Raw genomic sequence first — 20,522 nt, 5'->3', positions numbered from 1 at the left:
GACCTTCGACAGTGATTGGAGATCCCAGGTTTTTTTTATAGGTTTTTCTTTTCCTTGTACCAATAAATATCTCATTCAAAGCTCAATTCATTGCCTCCGAAGAAGTTTTTGCCAGCCATAGACCCATATTGGTGTGTAAAATTGCGTTTGGACCGACACTGAACATGGAGCACATGAGTAATCCGTAATTTGAGGCATTAAAGCCCTCATAGGTCAATAGATTAACATGCAATTTTGGGACATTTGATTGACATTTGAGAAGACACATGAATAGTCAAAAAGGCAATTTGGATCACTGAATTGGAGAGTTATAATAATGCAAATTTGTTATTTTCACGACTGTTGCAGCATGTTTCTGAGTAGCGCTTTCTGGCCAGCTTCACATGTCACTGTGGACATGCCTTAAATTCAAAAGAAGTAATTGAGCACCAATAATCGGATACGTTCCATTTCCCGAAGTGGAATTTAGTTCAATCTTCAGGAATTCAGGGGTCCCTTGAAATTTCAATCAATACAGTGCTTTGAGTGATAATTAGTGATGCTGAGAAAATATTCTTGCAGCGTTTTTGCCTCCATGTGAAATGGCATGTTTTGGCTCCAGCTTGATACTGTTTTTTTCCCCTGAGAATGGCTGCATCTTGAATTGGGAGTCTATTACAGCCTTCTTTTCTTGCTGGAAGATTTGTTGGAGCTTAAACTTCCCATGTGGGTAAAATAGTACCCAATTACATCACAGATCTAAGGAGCTTTAAGAAATTATGCAACATAAGTCCAACTCTCCAAGTTCTTTATTGAATCCAATTGTATTAAAGTAGTCTGTTCAAATCAAAAGCTTGTCCGCTTGGTCAAGACAGGATGCTAAATTATAAAAGGAAAAGGAATAAAAAAGGAAAAAGATAAATGCACAACTTGGACAAAAAGAGAGTTGGGTAATTCAATTCTAATGGCGTCTTAAAAGGTTGGTCATTCTTTATTACCATCAAAATTCTTCAGCCATTTCTGCTTCTGATTTTTCTTCTTGATGAAGTTGCTAGATTTTATTTTTTTTACATTTTTTGTTCAAAAGTGATGAAGACATGTAAATTTCATGTTGGAATTGGGTTTTTTCATGAATTTGAACCTAAGTAAGAAATGTATGGGATTAAATATGAGTTTTGTGTCTAGGCTTTATTATTCATGAAAAAAAAAGTCCCCATCGACGGATCTTCGATGTCTAAATCGGTTATCGTATGAGAGAAATTTAGAAAAAAAATATACATAAGAATGAATTGTTGTAGAATACAATTCTCAATCTAGTTTTATAATAAAAAATTTCATTCTACATATTTACTTGGTTATCAAAGATATTTATAGATTTTTGTCACATCATCTCACCTTTTAGAACGTGAAAGGTTATGGTTCAATTGATTGGTAGAGAGGTTGGTGCTCATAATTAGTTGTAGTATCTGGCTCTGCCATTGATAAAGAGGTTGGCAAATGTCAATGACACGTTAGCATGATATAATCATTGGCGAAAAAGAAGGTGTTTGCTTTGCATAGAATATGATGCAGAGAAAAATATGATGGTGTTTACGTTGTGACCATTGACTAAAAGTGTGGTATCAGACCTATATAAAAGTGAATGCTTGCAAACAATATATATGTCATTAAAGCATATGAAATTTTACATGCACGACACCGTATTTTGACTTCTCAAAACTTGAAAATATATCGAAGTGTGTGCCTAAGTATAGATCATGTGGTAAGATGGAAAAGAGAGTATATGTGAGTGAAGAAGAGAGAGAGAAATTATGTGAAGAAAGTGAGAGAGTGGGAGAGAAAGAAATGTGCGAAGAGAAAAGAAAAGAAAAGAAAATATAGGAGGAGGAAAGACCTAGCAATTTGGGTTGTTTCTAGCCTTTTAGGTCATGACTAGGTTTCTAGTCCTTTGAGCCATTCCCAAATGGAAAGAAAGCTTTCTTTTCTTTTCTTTTTTATTTTTCCTGTTAGAGTATGCATTGCATATGCTAGAGAGTGGATGGCATTGTCAATATACTTTAGCCTATGTGATTGAATTTATCTTGTTAAAATCTTTTAAATGGTATTAAGGGTTTCACCATCAGGGCTTTAGTATGACTCTAGTAACTTGTTCTTTCTTTCTTTTCCTTACTTCTCTCATTTCTTTCTCATTTTTCTTGCCATGTTAGCTCTAGTATATAGGAAATGCATGCAGAATTGTTATGGGTGTGAAATATAGAAAGGATTGCACATGGAGGAGAGAATTTGCATGGTGTGCACAAGTTTTGGAAAAATCCTAAACAAATAAAAGAGATTTAGAAAAAAAAAATATGCACTATTATTTATCTCTCCAAGTTTTTTAAACAGTCATGTTTGGAAGACTAAAACAACAAAAGTGAAAGAGAAAGAAAATACTCCTTGTTTTATATAGGTGACATTACTTTTTATATGTTTTATTAATGTTTCTACATAAAAAAATAAGTGTTTACTAATAAGAATGATAAGATTTTAATTGTCTTACTTGTTAAGAAGAGCAATTTAATAATAAAAAATGAGTATAAAAGTAAATAGTATGCTTTGTGTACAAGTTTAAGGACACATTTTAAAGGAAAGTGTCTCATGAATAATCATAGAGACTAAAAAATGATCCATAATCTATTTTGGAGATAAGTAGTCGCAAACACATAGAGAAAAATCCTTGATCTTTTTAGAGATAAATGGTCATGAGAACCCTTTGTTTTTTTTTTCCTAGTCAAATGACCTCCATTCTTTCTTTTTGTTTGTCATACATGCCCAACCATTTTAAGAAAAAACCATGTTGAGAAAGCCAAGATTTCTTAGAAAATAAGCATACATCTGTGAAATTAAGAACAAGATAAAGATAGAATTCCTGAAAAAATATGGTCAGTGAAAAAACTTAGAATAAAAACTTAATTGAAATAATTTTGGTTTAAATTGGTTTGGAAAGGAAAAAAACCTAACCGAACCAAATTGAATATGGTCGTTTTGAACTGGTTTTTTGTTTGGTTTGGTTCAAAAACTTGAAAAAAATTTCAGTTTGGTTAATTATTTTGGCCTAAAATCAGACCGAACCAAAAATACTCACCCCTAGTTCTGCTCTTTGAAAAGGAGGATGTCCTAGTCTGATGACACTTATATATTATATTGGTTTTTCATTGTTTGATTCAAGTTGAAGAGAGTCTTGTCGAGGAAAATTCAAAGACGCTTCCATAATAAGTAATTACAAACTTACTAATCAAGTCTTTATTGTAAAGAGTTCAAGTACATTCCCCATATTGAGAATCTCCTCTTTAAATATTTAGAGATACACCCTAGTGATTTTATCCTATCATTGTGACAGAATAAAGAGTTAATCATGTTTTTTTAGCTAGAATAATTATACTAAAATAGAAGATGAGTTTAACATAAGGATTGTAAAGGTTAAGGATGGAGTCAGGTTCAAGGATATGGTACCACACCTTAACAAACCCATGAAAATTTACCGAGGGAGCTTTGTACATAGCATCACTTTTTTATATTACAAGCTTTGAGATGTTTCTAACATTTTGTATATGCTCTCTGCAACCTATAATATTGTTATAATTGTATAGGTTAGCCTTAACAGAGACACAATCTTTGAAAAAAGTAAGTATATAACACTTTATAATATAGATGAAAGTCTCTCAATATAATATAGTTCAATGTCTCTCACCTAATGAAATTGGTGTGAATTACCTTTTTGTTCAATTCTCAGAGATGTTGTCACTGATTAAGTTATAAAAACTTCAAACCATAATTGAGCTTTTACATAGGCTGCAATCTTATGTTGAAATGTATGGACTTGAATATGAGTTGTATGTCTAAGCTTGATTATTTTTAAAAAAATAAGTCTCGCATCAAATAGAGGATGCTCTGATGTATAAGTCGGTAAGTAAATGAGAGAAATTTAGAGGAAAATATATATAAGAATGAATTTTTGTATAATGAAATCCTTAGTCTTGTTTCAAAATAAATAAATAAATAAAAATTATTTATTTACCTATGAACCAAGGTATTTATAGACCTTAATCACATAAAAAAGAATTTTTGTAGAATGAAATCCTTAGTAATTTATCTATTTACCTGTGAACCAAGGTATTTATAAACCTTAGTCACATAAAAATGAATTTTTATAGAATGAAATCTTTTAGTCTTGTTTCAAAATAAAAATAATAATAATAATAATTTGTCTATTTACTTGTGAACCAAGATATTTATAGACCTTAGTCACGTTATCTTACCTCCTATAACATGTAGTGTTGCAGTTAAATTGATTGGTGGAAAGGTTGATATATATATTTGGTTGTAGTATCTAACTCTATCATTGGTGGAAAGGTTAATGAATGTTAGAAACATGTTAACAAAAATTAACCATCAACAATAAAAAAGACATGTTTTGCATTGAATATGGTACAAACTTAGAAAAATATTATGGTTTTTATATTGTGATCATTGGCTAAAAGTGTGGTGTCAGTATAAAAATATATACTTAAAAAGAATATATTAGTAAAGCATAGAAAATCTTATATATATGGTTGGTGCGCGGTACCGCATTCTGACTTCTCAAAACTTGAAAATACATTAATGTGTTTGCACGAATATAATTTATGTGTTGAGAGGAAGAGAAAGAGAGAGAAAGAGGAGAGATATTATCATTTGGGCAAAAAAGCCTTCTTTTCTTCTTTTTTTTACTAGAGAATGGACTATACCATCACCTTTGGACGGCACATTTGGCCTGCTATGGTCATTTATAGGGTTTTTGAAGGTATAATTGAATTTATCTTGTTAAAAATTTTATAATAGTATCAGAATGTCTTCGTTAAAATTTTAATGTGATTCTAATGAAATGTTTTTTTTTCTTGTTTTATTTCTCTCTCTTCTCTTCTATTATGTCACTTTTTTTTTTGGAAAATACATGCAAAATTGTTATAGGTGTGAGATGTGGGAAGGACTGCATAATGGAAAAAAAAATTCATTGTATCATCGTTTAAAAAAAAAAAATCACTCATCCAAACCTAGAAAAAAAAAAATCTACACCACGAAGGAGGCTAAATGGATCATCAACTATACATAGAATGAGACTTTTCTTTCCTATATATAATCATAAGTTATTGGCAATGGAATCAAATTATTAACTAGGCCTGATTGTTGCCTTTTTGTTAGAAATGATAGTGAGTATTTATAAATTAGATTTCTAATATATTTATATCTTAATTATTATTTATTGAATAAAAAGTTTAAATAATTATACATTGTTTATCATGTTTTATATATTTATTATCAAAATTTTATTTAATATTCAACCTAAAAAAATCGACATATAAGCCTAACCTTCTAAGCCTAGAGGCTCATAGCTCGTCTTTTCAAAGCTTAGTTGTGGCTTGGTTTGGTTTTTTTTGTAACTGTATTTTTATTTTTAAAATAAAATAATTATAATAATATTTTAAAAATCATATAATTATACCATGTTTTTCAAATGAATTATAGATTTTTTATATAATTATACTAACAATTAATTTATGGATAATTACGTGCAAACTTAATATGCATAATTATTTAAAAGATTTTTCATAAATATTCAATAAGAATAATATATACATATTTTATTTTTTTGTTATGAATATTTCATATAAGTTTTTTAAATTAATTATTCTTTTATTTTCACACACAGTGGCATAAAAATTATCAAGACATAATTTTTTGTTTTTTTTAAATGAAACTTACTTTTCAAATTGTGATAAGGTTTTTATTCGTTTCCTGTTATTGCATTTCTTTGTTTTTTATTTTTTACAAAAACATATCTCTCTTACTCATAGCATTTTTTTTTAATAAAAAACAGAGAACTAAAGTAAATATAAAAGTTTGAATCTCTTTTCAAAACTACTGTGATATGAGAAGATATGAGATAAGGAGATAAGAAAATAAGAAATAAGAACAGCTGAAAATATAAGCAGGAAGTGATCTATAAATGGATCCGAAAGTGAATTAAAAAGGGAGAGAGATGAGAGAAACTTGAGAGAAGAAGAAGAGCCTAGAGATTAAAAATCATTTTTGAACATAAAAAGTGGAAAGAAATCAGAGAAAAAAATTCACTGAGAAACCAAACAAAAAGGTGGAAAGAAAAAAAAAACATTTCTGCCTAGAAACTCAAACCTAGCCACCGCCGCCCGTTCCTCTCCTCCAAACTTGACAAATTGCCGGCACCTTTTCTCCCATCAACTTCGGCCAAATTAGTTGCCTGAGGCAAAGCCTTCCCCTTCCTTCAATCATCGACCAAAAAAAACAAAGGTGCATGCATGCACCAAACTCCAGTGATGGTGAACCAATCAAGAGAGAAAGGAAATCAAATGAAGCTTCCTGAGTTTCTAGCTCACGTTTCAAACTACGTTGATCTACATCACCTCTGCAAGAAGAGAGACAAAGAGGCAGAGCACCGATCCCACAGATCACTGGCCCTCCAAGTCACTGGAGTGTGTGAAACGCACTGCCGCAACTCGTTGTTGCTCACATGCACGTGCATGTCACGCACCATTTATGTCTGCCTACTCCCAATGTGTGCATGCCACACACCGTGTTTTTTTTTTCAGCCTTTCTCCAAGAATAAAAATGTAATTTCCCTTCATGTTTAATTATTCAAATATTTATTCATATTTGAAGTTTTTTTTCACATGGATATGTTAATTTCGTAAATGGATGAGTTGATTTTATATGTGGATATATATGCTAATTGGTTGTGGAATTTATGTCATAAAAAATTATTTTTCACAAGTTTTTTTTAGAAGTGTAAGTTTATTTTTATATTAAAAACTTGTTTTCTTTTTTCTTACCAAATGAACGATTTATTGGCAATATGATCCTTAAATAGGTCTTATCACTCTAATGTTGAAATTTTTTTATTTTTATGTAATAAAAAATAATAATTTTTTTGTTTATTTTATATGATTTATGTTCAACTCAAAGATAATATAATTCTTAAATGTGTGCTATTCCATGAAAGTTGAAATTCAATATGTTTTCAAAAGCTATAAATATGTATTTTTTTTTTAATGTGAATTTGATTTGTGAGATGAAAGGTGTCTTTCACAAATACGTTCTTGATTTACTCTTTTATCATACAATAAGTTGTTATTCTATCGATAGAGTCACTTTTATCGTGAGAACATGCATTTAAAAAAAAAGATTACATAAATGTAGATATTGTTTTGTCTTTTGGTTTCGTAAATATGTTTTTCCTCAATGTATAAGAATGCTTGTTTATAAATTTTCATGTGTTAGCATACTTTATTCCCTTTTGCTTTTGTTATAAGTAGATTTGGATTGAGTCAACATGATCCATAAAGACTCGTAGAGTGTGAGTGAAGGTCTTCGAGCCTGTTTTAAATATAACCAAGTAATAGGCTCAAAGCATAATTTATCATTGACCATCCTTTTCCTCTCAGACCTAACATCTATATTCTAAAAGTGAGGATTGGATCGTATTGCTAGGTTTGGATCCTAAATCACTATAATAGATTTTGATAGTTTTTCTCTTTAATAACAAACTTGTATATACTAGTTTAGGCAAACTTTAGCAAAATTATAATATGTATCGTTATCAATAAAAATAAGCTAACAATACAGTTTATCAAAGACATGATGTTAGAGTGATTCTATTACATAAGTAGGATAATACCTAGAACCTTTAAATATCAATTAAGGTTCTAGTTACCAAATTAGGTGACTGTAACAATTAAAATATCAGTTTGCCAAGATATCCACGCAATACTTTCTAAAGACAAATTAATAAAAAAAAAAACTAAAAGAGAGAGAAATCAATGTGCACATATGCTCCATGTACTATGGATGAGGATAGTGTAATTATTATTTTTCCTTTCTAAGAAAAAAATCATCTACATGGCTTATAGGGGTAGAATTGTAATTGTATAGGGAGCAATGGGTCATTATCATTTTGATTAGAATCTAGGATTTCTCTTTTTTTTTAATTGTAGAGTATAATGACCGGATTGCCTTTAAAATACAAAAAAATATATATGTGATATAGGGGAGATTTTTTTTTTCTCTTTAAAAAAGCATAGTAAAAATATTTTATTGCCAAACAAATATATTTTAATTAGGGTCTAATGGCTTATTTGTCCTTTTCTTTTGATTTTTTTTTGTAATTATCAAGTCAAAACTAGGGTGGATTTGTCTTTTTTCTTTGAAAAGCAATATTAAATTTATTTGGTTACCCCCTTCAATCAAAAAGATTTAAATTAGGGTTTAATGGCTTATTTGTTTTTTTTTTTATTTTGGTCTTTTTTATAGTTATAGAGTCAAGACAAGAACAATTTTATATTTTTTTTAAAAAAATAAAAAGAAGAAGAAAAAGAAGAAGAAGTTTGTTGATGTGTTAGGTCACTCTATATGCTTCAAGCAGCACGTGCAAAGGATTTAGGTGGTATAAATTGTCATCTGTTGTAGTTTTAGAAAGATCACGACGTCCTCTTTCAAATGAGGTAGGGTGTGTGGTGGTTTGGCTCTGACAATATTTTTTTTCTGTCTTTTTTTTCTCTCTCTTTGCCTTGGAAAATATGTTGGACAATAAAAAAATCCATGGTGTCCTTTTATTTTGTCTTGATATTAGATCTAGTCCTCTTTCTTTTTATTGTATGATTTTTGTTTTAATTTCTTTTGTAAACTTTAAATGTTCTTTTGATTTCACACTTGATTGAAATGTTATTTTTTCTCTTATTTTGTCTTAGTTTCAGATTTAATTTTTATTCTTTTAATTTTAAGTTTTTAACTTTTTTTTATGTGAAATGTTTGCCTTTTTTGTTTTGTTTAATTTCACCCTTGAATCGATCAATGGTTTTTTCACCACAATTTTTTAGTTTAGCATTTGAACCTCATTATTTTATATTACTAATTTTTTTGGGAACTTTAGTCAAATTAATGGGATTTTTTATATAATTTCATTATTTAATATCGAGTTAATTATGAATTAAGAGTTGTTATTATTAATAGGGTTGCATCAAACTCATAATCAAGTTAACTCAGGAGATATTAGTTTTTTTTTTATTATTTGATACTTTATATTCTATTTTTTTTAGGTTTTTTAAAAAATTATTAGTCTCATGTATGATGTATAAATTACATGCCAACAGATACATTAAATGTTTGCTCGAGTCATTTCTTCCTTTTTTTTTGGTTATGCGATAAGCCATGTTATTTTTTATATTTTTTTGAAGCATCTAACATTGTGAAATAAGATAATGTTATTCGACCTCCTGAGTTTATGATGCAAATTCTAATTTTTTATTTTATTTTTTAAAATATTTTTACAGTTTCCGGATGTTTTTTTTTTATATATATAACACTAAGATTTCATTTTTCAGCCCCGCGAAGCTCAAGTCACGGACAAGTAAGAATCTAAACATTATACTAGGCACACGTACCACAAGAATGTGAATCCGTTTTAAGGAAAATATTTGCATGGAAAAATTGACATCACAAAACATCATTGCATGCTCACCATATTCGAACCCATGGAGAAAAGTTGGACTAGATTGATATATTCGTAGACTGATGCTTAATTACACCTGACCTAAAAATACAGACCAAACATGGAAACTCATCCATGGTCAAGCAAGGAAAAAAAGTACCAGCTAGACCAAAGATAGAGAGCGACCTACTGTACATATCGACAGCATAGTTAATAGAACTTAGAATCTAAAACTGACTGACCCCTTAACACCACTTCTGCAAATGCCAAAAACTTCATTGCAGAAGCTACTGAAAGACACCAAAATAAACCTAAAAACAAAAGATTACATGGTAATAATTCAAGACCTAGATGGATGACCAGTCAATCTCAACTGAAGGGTACTTCTCCAAACCAAAATTCTCAAACTCGTCCCAATGTAAAGAACCGGGAAAATCCAAGAAAGAAATCTCAGATTCTGGTGAAGAAGAACCAGCCACTGATTCGTCAGATGAAGCTGGTGATGGTGATGGTGATGGTGATGGGATCTCCACCTTATAGTCCTCAACTCCAAAATTCTCGTACTCCGTTTTCAATTCACCTCTCATAGAACAATCATCTTCAATTTTTGCTTGCAAAGGAGCTGTTGCGGTCTTTTTTGAATTAGCAACAGAACTGGGCTCCCTTGTTTTCCCCTGTTTTTGCAAACCCAGGCTTTGACAAATTGCTTGTAACTTTGCATCAACAGAGGAATGGAGAGGCTTTTAGTCAACAAATTCACCAGACACATGAGCTCCCTGGTGGCGAAGATGTGGAAAGTTAAGCCTAGCATATTCTCCTCTCAGCTTATAAGCAGCATTATCATAAGCCAAAGCTGCCTCTTCAGCTGTGTCATAAGTGCCAAGCCAGAGTCTAGTTCTGTTCTTTGGAAGTCTAATCTCAGCAACCCATTTTCCCCAATGCCTCTGCCTGACTCCTCTATAAAGCTTTGTTGGCTTTTGAGGAGAAGCACCAGATTGTTTCATAGGGACAGGTTTTGGAGCCAAGTAGTTACTAGCCTTTCGGTTATGGACACACTGTGATGTGGTAGCAAGATTTTCCATTTTCTGCTGCTGTTGTTGTTGGAAGTGGATTTTGGCTTGGATTTGGAGGATTTGTGAAGGTGTAAGGTGGTTAAGCCCAATTGGACCTGTTTGCTCAAAACCCATTTGGTTATAATCCAAGAACCCATTAGAAAACATCTGGGTGCTCGTTGGAGAGCAAAAGCTAAGGTCCAAGTTGGGATATGAAGAGATGGGAGAGTTATTGTTGTAAAAGCAAGAAGGGTAAGAAGAGAAAGGAGGAGAAGTTGAAGGAGAAGGTGAAGAATAAGTGGAGGTTGGTGGTGGCGAAGCACTTTTCATAAAAGGTTCAAGTGCTTTCATGAGTTCTTCTCTACAAGGATCTGAAAAAACTGGCACTGTTGTGTTGTAGATATCGATAGCTGCTGCCATTCCTGTTAATTAGAACTTGAAACAAAACTAAAGAGGTGGCAAAATTACGAAAGTTTTACAAACGAAAGGAAGAGGAGAAAAAAAAAACCCAGATAAAAGAAGAGGTTTTTTTGCACAAAAACCAACCTTGAGGGACCAAAAACAAACCCTTCAAGTTGATGAAATTACAAAAGCAAAGCAAAGGAAGGTAGAAGAAATGAAAATCAACCTGGATCTCTATTCTGAATCACCTGGCTTTCACCCTTTGCAGGGAATTGCTTGTTTTCCTTTTTTTAAACAAAGATTTCAGCTTTAAAATCACTAAACCAAAGAAACAAACCCCAAATTAGATTCTTTGAAAGGCAGACGATTAACAGAAAGGGATACAGAGAAGCGGGGAATTAGGGGGGGGGTTGAGTTCAAGAAGAAAGATTTTATCAAAAATTAAGCCGCTAGAAATTCTAGATTTTCAGCACTCTATCCTTTTTGGGGGTCTTCTTTTGTGGTGTGTTTCTTGGTCTCTCCCTATCTCTCCTTATATAACCCCCCAGCCCATGGTTTCACCTCTGATTTTCTAAATTTCTAAGGTTTCTAACCGCTCTTTTTTCCTTTTTTATGTGTTTTTTACTACAGAGGTCACCGCGTTACTTCGAAGAGACCTCCATCCGATGTAGAATATCCAGTGGGTGAGTGACACGTAGGGTCTTGTCGTACCCAGTGACCGGCAGGTGTCTGTTGAGTGAGCATTGGTCTTACACGTGTTTGTCTTTGATTTGGTAAGGACTTGATTGAAAGATAATTGGCTCATCGGTTATCTTGCTTTTTTGGAATTTTATGGGGTTTTGTCCTTCCTCTTGTTGCCACGCACTTTCCTCTGCCTCATCAAATTTATCAAAAATTTTGTGGGCAGGAAGGGGACCTTTGCATGTGTTTTGGTTCTTACACCATAATAAAATAAAAACAAAATCGTGGACCAAAATGAACATTTTGTTTTATCATCAAGATCCAAGACTACTGCCCTAATCACGTTCCAAAAGAACAGAGATAAATTTAAAACTTTTATTTCCCCCCTTGTTCACAATTCAGAGCACCCTTCTTCACTAATACATGAATTCTTCTGAATTCAAATCCAGTATCAAGCAAGCACTGATTAAATTGTTTCAGCACCCAGAAATGACATGGTATAGAGCTATTGATAACTAAATAAATAAAGATAGAAAGACAGAGCCAAGCAAAGCACATAATAAAGCACCATCCTTTTCCAAACCAACGCATGGTAACCTAGGACAAGCAATAGTGATTAGTACTAAATCCATTATTAGATTATGATGATTACATATGCGCAGATAGAGAAAATGGTGGCGCGTGCTAAAGTTGAAAGTTTGTTGTTACTTGATCTAAAAAAGTAAATACAAAAAAAAAAATCAGCAATGAACTTGACCATGATTAATAAATTCTTGATATAAACCATGGTTGAGGCCTCGGGGGGGGAGGGTGGTGGCGTAGCGGAGCACATAATCATGTGATAATTGACGACAAGTTGCGAGATGGACAAGGTATCGTCAATTGCGGCGCCCTCTACTTGGATACACCATTTTTAAGAGCATGGAAATGGAATTGGATTCTGTAGCCTCGTGAAAGGCCAATTCGCGTTCTGCCACCCATATCTGTCCTCCAACTCTAGTTAATGCAACCATGGTTGGTGTGCCTTTTTCAAAAAACAAATTACCTTAAATACCATTATTAATTCTTCCTCTCTCTTTTTTCAGAGCCTTGAAGAGTCAATAATGTAATTATTACAAGATCAAATACCATTATTAAGCGGGGTGTACTCTTAAAAATGCGAATTGACATTCCTACTATCGTCCCTGTGTCTAGTATAAATAAATGTTGTTTATCATTACAAAATAATAATGTAATAATAATTGTTTTTAAAATATTTATAAAAAATTTTAAAAAATATTTTAAAAATAATTATTAACACATCATCAAATCAAATAGATTTTTCTTCCACGAATATAAATTATGAAAACAAAATATTTTTATTTTTGGGGCAACGTATTGAGCTAACCATGGTTAGTTTCTCAAGTCAAAACGTTGAGAAGTGAGAGGGGTGTGAGTGATGTGCCAAAAAGATTGGCTTTAAAGTTGCGTAAGATGTAAGCCAAGGGATCCATTTGGTTCGTCCATTCTGTGGGGCCTACGAAAGTGAACAACGGGGCCTACGTTGACGATGTTACACGTCATTTCCTACCTGGACATCACTTTGAAGCCAAGCAAAGTAGCTATCTCTCTCTCTCTCTCTCTCTCTCTCTCTCTCTCACATTATTTCTAGTCTAGTCCACTCTGTTGGTACCAACTTGCTTCGTATAAGAGGTAAGTATTGGTTTAAATAATTCAGTTTGAATTAAAAACATAATTAAATTGTTTTTTTAAGAAGTTTAACCAAACGGAACCCAGTTAAAAGGAATTATAAATCAATCAGTTGGATTATGTTTAGATATAATAAACTTTAAAATTGTAATGATTTTTTGGTTTGATTTAGTTTTTTTTTTTAATTTGGTTTGCGTTTTTGGGTTTCTAAAACTAAAATAGAAATACAACTGAACCAAGGAAAATATTAATATCTTAACTAGAATTATCTAAAAAAATTCAAAAAATCCTTCAGTTCATTTAATTCTGAATCAGTCCTTGTAAATATTCTGAATAATTTAATTAATTTATTCACTACAATTGTAGATGTGGTAAAAAATTCGAAGGCTTTCCAGCCTTGTCTTCTGAACGAAGTCCCAAAAAAGACTCAACCTTTTAAAAAAAATATCTCGTCTTTGCAAATTTATGGGTTGCGTTTGGAATGATACAAAAGGAGAGTTGTTACTTAATTTCAATGATATTAAGTTAAGCACGGCTTAATATTGTTACTTAATTTCAATGATAGTAATATTGTAATAATATAGTTATTGTTTACCCTTTTCAAACAAAAAAAAAAATATTGCCCTATTATTGGAAGCAGGGATGTAGTTTTTTTTATTAAAATTCATTATTTATTATTAAATTAATTATGAACAATCCAATCTTTTTATATTTTAAAACCATAATAAAATAACTAAATTTTCATTAAAAACAAATTTTATTTAACTGAAACCATTTTAAAACCATAATAAAATAACTAAATTATCATTATAATCTTTTTTCCGACCTTTCACTTTTTTAATTATACTAAAATTATTTAATTATTCTTTGAATCAATTTTTTTTTATTTGTGTCGAGAGAGGCTTTTGTATTTTTATATAGTTTTTCTAGTTATAATCAAGTTGGTCTAAAAACAATTTCTTTAAAATTAGAAAAAAATTAATCCAGCTAAGATCATAGCTTAGGACACCAATATAGAAATAACAAAAAGGAGAAAGTGGTCTCTTGGTGATGCTAGGCAGCATTTGTCTTGAGGATACCCAAACGAAAATGTATTTGTTTAATTATTTATTTATTCAGAGAAGAGGGAGGAGAGCTGGGACCTGTAAAAATAAAAAATAAAAAAAAAGACAAAACTAATGTGAACAAGGTTGGGGAAGACGTGAAGAGTGATGACCTGCCTTGATAAACGTGAAGATCCGACGAAGCTTGAAAGAAAAGGTGTCTCCTGGTGACGGCTTTTCCTTGCTCCTCCCATGAGCTCTTCTCTCTCCTCTGTCTCTCTCTAGTTATTTTTGAATTCCTATAAACTATGATTGAAGATCCCTTTTTATTAGGTTTTTATTAATACCAGCAACAATGCCACTATCAGATAAAAAGTTTTGTTCATGCGAGTTTGCTTTTATCCATTTTAAACCCAATAATCACTGGACTTGACCGTTTTAAAACCTACTAATTTTAAATTGAAAAACTAAAAACTCAAACTTTTGAGTTTGATTTTAGATTCAAAATAGTTTTTGATATTAAAATGTTGCTTCAAAGGATTATTTTAGCGGTTTTTGGGTTCATTTATTTGTTACAAATTAAGATAAAGTTCTAATACAGATAGAGATAAAAAGGAGTTCAAATCTAAACACATTACAATTATTAATGTATCAATATCAAAAGAATATATATATATATATATATATATTAGGGTGTCAGTCCAAATAAAAAGAGATTTATTTATAATTTAATATTTTAAATTAGGTGTCATTTCAAATAAAAAAAAGTAAAGAACACCCATTTAAATGAACAATAATTCAAGAGGTGTTCTTAACTTCTTATAAATTCACATATTTTATTGAAATTAAATTTGATAGTTTTGATACTCGTACGTCTATGAAAGCCTATCAGGGATTTTTTTAGTTTTAATAGTTGAAAGCTAACCAATCATGCAAATGAAAGCACATCTTTTTGTTTGAATATTCATTTTCCAATTAAAATTAAAACATATCCTTACCCTCCCAAGTGGTTTCTTCAAAGTCACTTGTCCTCATTTGCCCGTGAATCCATATAAATTGAATTAAATAAAGTTAATTAATTTTATAATATTTAGGATCGGAGTGCAAAGTACTTGTATTTAATTTTATAGTATAAAATACTTTTAAAAAATATTTTTTATTTAAAAATATATTCAAATAATTTTTTCTTAAATTTTGTTATTATTAATATTAACACATTAAAATTATCAAAAAAAAATTAAAAATATTAATTTAAACTTTTAATGCCAAATATTTTTTTAATATTAAAATAAAGTTTTTTTTTTAAAAAAAAAAACCTTTTGTGACTCACTTAGAGTCCCCCCGTCAATCCATCACGTGTCTCGAAATTTTTTTTCTTCTAGTAGTTTTACTTTTTCTTTAATTAATAGAGGAGTGAGAAAATTCTTCTATTTTCATAAATAGTTAAAATAAAGCCTTTTTTTTCACTATTTTCTTCGGTCATCACCTCCTTTTCTGCTTTTGTTTACTTTTAAAACGGATATGCATGTATATTTCCACGTGTGGTATTTTTATTGTTAGATACTCTAGTTTTATTTAAATTAATAAAAATAAAATTTAAAAACTCATTTTCCAATTAAAATTAAAACATATCCCGACCCTCCCAAGGGGCACATCGAGTGGTTTCTTCATTTTCCAATTAAAATTAAAACATATCCTTACCCTCCCAAGTGGTTTCTTCAAAGTCACTTGTCCTCATTTGCCCGTGAATCCATATAAATTGAATTAAATAAAGTTAATTAATTTTATAATATTTAGGATCGGAGTGCAAAGTACTTGTATTTAATTTTATAGTATAAAATACTTTTAAAAAATATTTTTTATTTAAAAATATATTCAAATAATTTTTTCTTAAATTTTGTTATTATTAATATTAACACATTAAAATTATCAAAAAAAATTAAAAATATTAATTTAAACTTTTAATGCCAAATATTTTTTTAATATTAAAATAAAGTTTTTTTTTTAAAAAAAAAAACCTTTTGTGACTCACTTAGAGTCCCCCCGTCAATCCATCACGTGTCTCGAAATTTTTTTTCTTCTAGTAGTTTTACTTTTTCTTTAATTAATAGAGGAGTGAGAAAATTCTTCTATTTTCATAAATAGTTAAAATAAAGCCTTTTTTTTCACTATTTTCTTCGGTCATCACCTCCTTTTCTGCTTTTGTTTACTTTTAAAACGGATATGCATGTATATTTCCACGTGTGGTATTTTTATTGTTAGATACTCTAGTTTTATTTAAATTAATAAAAATAAAATTTAAAAACTTATTTAAATATATTTTTAAACAAAAAATATAATAAAAAACACTTCAAATAATACTACCAAAATATCTAAACTTGTAAGGACTTAATACCATGAACAATACTATTAAAATATTTAAATTTATAAGAAAGATTTAATTTGTTAAATTTTAAATTTATTTTTTAATAATTATTGAGTTCGAGTTTGTGCAAGGTTATTAAAGGTTTAAATGATCATTAATTTCAGAATTAATAAAATTAATTAAAATATATATAAGTTAATCTAAATACTCACACTAATACAAATAGCCACATTGATCCGAAAAAAATAAATCTAAACTTTTCATTTAACTTTAACCATCACGTGTCTCGAAATTTTTTTTCTTCAAGGACTAAATTGTTATGAAGGGATTCATTTGTTCGAATACTAGCATTATATTCTTGCTTGTCATGCAAATAGTGGCGGACACTGAAGGAAATCATGGATATTACTGGGGGCAAACCTAGCACCGTGAAAATTGTAACGGGTAGCAGGAATCTAATTGAATAAATACTTTCAATGCGAGGGACTAAATCATAAAATTTGAAAGTTGAGAATCAAGATGCAACTTGACCAAGTGAATTAACACCTCAAAGCCATCACACTAGCTTAACTTAAAAATCACAAAATTGCTGATGGACATCACAAAAAACTTAAAACGGAAAACAGAAATGCTGAGCTATAGAATTGCAAAACCCTCTAATGGTGGTTCAGAGATCACCGCCCATAACAAGCACCCATACTTAAAAAGCCTTGATTAGCACAAATCTCAGGCAGTCTCAGCCCCCTAGTTGACTGCCGCAAATGTCAACCTCGATGAGACGTGGCACACCCAGATGCACATATGAGATTTGAATGATAGGGTTTTGATCTGTACACTGTAGTTGTTTTCACGAAGCAGAATCTCTCCACTGGGTCCAGAACCCTTCGCCTTGAGGGTGGGCACAACATCTTCCCCACCGGCCACCAAGGGTGGCTGCAAGTATTGAAACTTAAACTTGGGTAATTGACCAATCTTTACACGAGGAACATGAAGATGTTCATATGAAATTAAAAATATATATAAAAAAAAGAAGTCAAAGCAGCTTCTCTATTATATATATATATATAGGAATTGGTGTTTTCACGGGCAAATAGCTTAATTGTAAATTTTATCCCCCTTTTTTCATAAGAAAACAAGTTTTTCTTATATTTTTTTCTTTATATTTGGTATTTTTATCACTATATGTTAGACCTATTTATCACTATTTTTTTTTTCTCATCTTCATTTCTTTTGTAATATTTTTTTTAGTTTTTTTTCCATATATTTTTTTGAAAAAAAATATTTTTTATTTTTTATTTTTTATACCTTGAATATTTTCACTTTACACTTGACCAATTTTATCTTTTTTTGTTCTTATCTCTATTTTTTTATTAATTTTTTTCTTTATAACTTTTTTAAAAAATTATTACTTGAAGACAAAGAAAATGATTCGGCAATTGTAACATTGTTCAATTCTTTTGCTATTTTAAGAATTATCTTAAGATCTTACATATTTTTGTTAGTGAATATGATATTTATTATATCTTATTATATATAAACATTAACATTTTGATTTACAATTATATTTTTTATTTAATGTTAAAAAATACATTAATAACACATTCATATCAATTCCTTTGTGTTAGGAAAAAAAATAACTTAAACTACATTGAAGTGAGTTGAATAAACTCGTTAATACTTTGTTTTATGTATTTATTGGGATAGATGGCTCTCGATATATTTAATTAAATGCATACTTAGGCATTTTAATTTATAATTAGAATTCATTTCAAAAAATACATATTTAAAAAGCTTGTATATTTTGTTTTTTACTAAAAATTATTCAATCCACAAAATAAGCAAGGAGTTATATTATTGATAAATAATATATTGTGTGTGGTTTTGCATTATATGATAATGAGATCACCACATTAATTAGTAAGTTGTTTCTTTAAATTAATATATGGTCTGCCACTATAAAAGACAATAGAATTGAAAATGAGTAAAAACAAAGTAAAAAAACATGAGAAAGAAAAAAAACAGCAAAATAGTTTATTTTATTTCTTTAATTTATAGCTTATTTATTGTTGAATTAAGTTGAGATTTTAATAACAACTTCTAGACACATCAATCTTCATTCTGAACAATTGAATTGAAGATTAGTAATATGAAAGCTGGTCATTTTGATAGAAAACGAGACTATAAGTGTTGTAAGCTTTTCTCAAATATTTCTCTCTTTAATTTTATTATATTCCAAGAATATATATATATTAACCCTTAGTTAAATTTGAAAAAAAACAATTATAAATCTATTATTTATTAATAGTAAAAGTTTTTAAATAAACTATAATCACATAATTTTTTATCCATCAGGTTTTATCTGTAAAATTTTTAGTGTTGATTTATGTAATTATTATATATATTTATTGATTGTTTCATTCTAATTTTGATTATATAAAAAATAAAAAAAATTAAAATTTATAAATTATGAATTAATTCAAATATATTGATGTGAGGTTATTTATTTCTAATTTTCGTAAGATGACATGCTAGTTTTCCCAACATGACATACTATTGAATACAGAAATATGGCTTCACTCATTTATGAGATTCCACTAGAAATGAACATGCATCCATTGTTTTGAATCTTTAAAATAAACAACAATCATTGGTGGTCAATAAAATGGAATTCGTTGCCTTGACTGCGTTCATGACAGCTCGCAGTTGATTATCATAAGAAAGAAGCAGAAACCTTGGCACTTGGGTCAATTCAACCTCGTATTTTTTGATTATTAGCCACATGCTCTCATACAGCATCAATGTAACAAAGATTGGAAAATGCGATATGACTTTATTAAAAATTAAACCAAATGAATCTGTTACAACATAGTAAGAACCATCTCTAAAATGAAGAAAACCACAGAACAACAAAACTGATCAATTGACAGACCAACCCAAGGAAATCAAACTCAAAACAATTACCAGGTCAGTTCCCCAGGCCACAAAAAACCAAACCTGAGAGCTGAAAAGGGCCCTGATTGGAGTAATATAAGAAAGAATGAATGGTTGGACAAAATAATTAAAATTGCCATCCTAGACAAGAACCCTGACCCCTCCCCCAAAATGGAGAAAAAAGATGTCCAACTGGAGGACTTTGAGGACATGGTTATTGCCTTCTGATATAAAACTAAGGCAATGCTGCAATGATTCCTTTTATCTAGCTTTCTCTGCAATGTTATCCTCTCTTTCCTAGGTAGCCTTACATTTGTCTGTCAAGCATTAGCATGCCTCTGCTGCAAAGTTAAAATTTGCCCCACGTACGCAATTTGCACCTAAGAGTATTCTTGCTCATTACCATTAAACTAAAATTACTTCCAAAAACACTAATTGATAGGAGGAATCAGTTTCTCACCTTTTATGCAAGCAGAAAGCATCTCCAAGAGTAGAGTCCCACCCAAAAAAATCCATATTTGTAGTTTTTTGTCATGGCAATCAATCTTTCAACTTGTTTCCATAACCTACTCCAGCCTAGTAGAAAATCAGCGTTCTCTTCTGTCTCACAACAGCTATCCAATCGAAGATGTCGAGAACCATTAAGAAATTAAGGTCAGCTAATTTAGAACTTGAAATAATAGCTCACACGGGCTAAGTGATAAGCTGACAATATATCAATATTTATGGCAATCCAGGGCGCGACAGCTCCAAGGTCACTGTTGTTCTATATCAATATTTATGGCAATCCAGGGCGCAACAGCTCCAAGGTCACTGTTAATGATTGGTTCACGTAAAAATCA

The 20,522-nt window shown here is 30.3% G+C and overlaps 1 pseudogene across 1 annotated transcript; it reads right to left on the bottom strand.

The window, feature by feature from the left end:
• Positions 1-9,502: 9,502 nt before the first annotated feature.
• On the bottom strand, positions 9,503-11,514 carry LOC105130267 (ethylene-responsive transcription factor RAP2-4-like; annotated as a pseudogene). The gene has a single exon (XR_843203.1). The product of XR_843203.1 is annotated as an ethylene-responsive transcription factor RAP2-4-like (transcript).
• Positions 11,515-20,522: the final 9,008 nt, after the last annotated feature.

Source organism: Populus euphratica, unplaced genomic scaffold, assembly GCF_000495115.2.
Source record: "Populus euphratica unplaced genomic scaffold, PopEup_1.0 scaffold45.1, whole genome shotgun sequence".
Taxonomy (NCBI): Eukaryota; Viridiplantae; Streptophyta; class Magnoliopsida; order Malpighiales; family Salicaceae; genus Populus; species Populus euphratica.
The sequence above is the reverse complement of the archived record's forward strand: the minus strand, read 5'-3'. Positions and strand labels throughout refer to the sequence as shown.